Source organism: Euprymna scolopes, chromosome 17, assembly GCF_053919585.1.
Source record: "Euprymna scolopes isolate OS-2025 chromosome 17, ASM5391958v1, whole genome shotgun sequence".
Taxonomy (NCBI): Eukaryota; Metazoa; Mollusca; class Cephalopoda; order Sepiida; family Sepiolidae; genus Euprymna; species Euprymna scolopes.
In genome coordinates this window covers 104981251-104983605 of record NC_136498.1, presented here as the reverse complement: position 1 = coordinate 104983605, position 2355 = coordinate 104981251, and the positions used below count along the sequence as shown (strand labels likewise).

Below are 2355 nucleotides of genomic sequence, written 5' to 3'. Positions count from 1 at the left end.
ACTGCACTTACATTGCTTCTTAGTCATTCCACGATGATGTTGGTCTCAACATAATCCATTAATGTGTTGCGATCATCCAGATTATCAGCATAATCAAATTCTTCACTGCCAGCCGCAATTTCCTGTGAGATAGGGTTTTCTTCCATGTCTTGACGAGGAGTTCATCCAGAAACACCACGAAAATAAGAAGCATGTGCAGAGGATACAAAGCTGAGCAGAACCTCCACATCAATCAGTTTGTCATTTTTTTCAGCACAGGTTGCCTTAATAAACATTGGATTTTGACCGTGTTATCAGATGCATTCTATACCTCCAACCATCACTCCATGTAGAGAAGTGTTTGGGGGAACGCAGTGGTATATATAACTCGTTTTTTTTTCTATACATAGTGATTAGTACTGTATGATTCTGGGGGTCTCATATCTCGCTTCCAGTTCCAGCTACTTGCTTAAAAAGCAGGAACCTATTCAAATCGCCGTTAGCATGTGACTACATTTCTATTTGCACATCAAAATGCTACGCTACAGCATCCCCGAACATCAAACTTGAATGTCGTAGTACTTGTTCTGTACAACGTGATGTTATCTGCCAATATATTAAATCACTTAGTGAATTCGATCCTTTTTTTATGCCTATGCGCCAATATTTAATCCAGTCCTGTATACGTAGAAAGTACATTGTAAATATAACAGCCAGTACGGATATCTAGGATATTATCATATAGCTCTACCTAGATAATATTAGTAATTAAAACAGAAACTAACATATTAAATAAGAAGAATAGAATTATCGTTTTTTTTTCCATAAAACAATGAGAACGAAATCTCACAGGATTTTCCGGTTCAACCCAATGATTACTAGTGATGAGGCAATTCCAAAACTTTTCCCAATTCTAATACGATTACCGATTCTTTTCTAAATTACCAATTCCGATACAATCGCTGATTCTGATCTGATTCTTTTTAAAATTTTAAACATTTAGTTATAAGAGTATTCTTTTGTTCGGATTACCGTAAAAATCTGTTGTAGTGCGCTTACATCGTGGTTTATATTTTTGCTACGTCGGCCATATTTGAGGTGAAATAAATCTAATTTCAACTCTTTCTCCATGAAAATAAATAGCAGAGACTTTGATTCCGAGCTTAATCGGACATAAACACAATCAATTTACACGCTTCCAGCCTATTGGCTAAGATCGCGTGTAGTATCTGTTCTTATCAGCTTAATATCTTATATTACCCTACATTGGGTATTGTGATATTGAACAGATTTTTCAACTTGGCGAAGAGTAAGGGTCTTGCTCCACCTTTGTCACGGGTTGACCTGGTATTGCAATCAATTCTTTTGGTTGTATTCGATTCAGCGGAGAATTAATTCTATTCATTTGTTTTCTCTCTAAGACCAGCGCGTGATGTAACAATATCTTCTCATAAATACAGCATGTTTGCTGTCATTCGACACTTCGATGCAGCCAGTCAAAGCTTTCCAGCAGCAGTAGTTCAAACAGCCCTTTTCAGGGCTACCTTTTTCCACATTATTATGCTATTCTGAAACCATTTTTATGCCACCCACAAACTACGACTATGCGATTACTATTGCCTGTCTACTTCCTGAGACCTCCCCTCTTCAACCAGCGGCCTCCAGCTCACTCCCACAGCCTTCCAGCCCTTGGTGTCTCCAGCTCCATCCTGCACCCTTCCAGCACCTGCTGCATCATCCTGCACTCTTCCAGTGCTTCCTGCACTCTTCCGGTTACCATTCTTACTTACTTCACTTTCGTAAATCAACGGCGATTCGTCGTCTTTGAACGGACTTCATCCTTTTCGTCATTTCTTACTTTTGCTTTGCTGTTTCTTTTCCTTTTGCCTCTGTGTCTTAATATTTTAGTTGTACGGTCAACCGGTTTTTATAACTGGTTGTTAAACCCCCTGCAAAAAACTTATGTAATATATTTTCGCAAAAGTTAAAACACACTTGTGCAGGATGATCTACAAATTTTAGTTTTGCTTATAGTTTAAAGTCAATAAATCGTATTATTTGGATTCATCGGACTACTGTTCTTATCTTCAGTGCCATTTTCGCAACGTTTTTGTCGATGTAACCTCCGATCTTCTTCAAGTATATATTGTCTGCAAGGACCCGTGGCGCAATGGTCAGAGTACCTGCAAAAATCATTTGTAAAAGTGATATTCTCCTGAAAGTTGAAGGTTCAATTCTCAGTATGGGTGGCTGAAAAATACAATTGCAAATTACTTAGGACCTCTATCCGCTGTGAAGTAAATAAAGGGTTCTGTTCGAAATTCGTTCAACTGTGATGTTCATCAAAGAAGCAAGTGGCCACACGTGTGTGCCTTG

The 2355-nt window shown here is 38.4% G+C and overlaps 1 non-coding gene across 1 annotated transcript; it reads left to right on the top strand.

The window, feature by feature from the left end:
• The first annotated feature begins 1170 nt into the window (after positions 1 to 1170).
• On the top strand, positions 1171 to 1364 carry LOC145297132 (U2 spliceosomal RNA). The gene has a single exon (XR_013870108.1). It is a non-coding gene; the product is annotated as a U2 spliceosomal RNA (small nuclear RNA).
• The last annotated feature ends 991 nt before the right edge of the window (positions 1365 to 2355 follow it).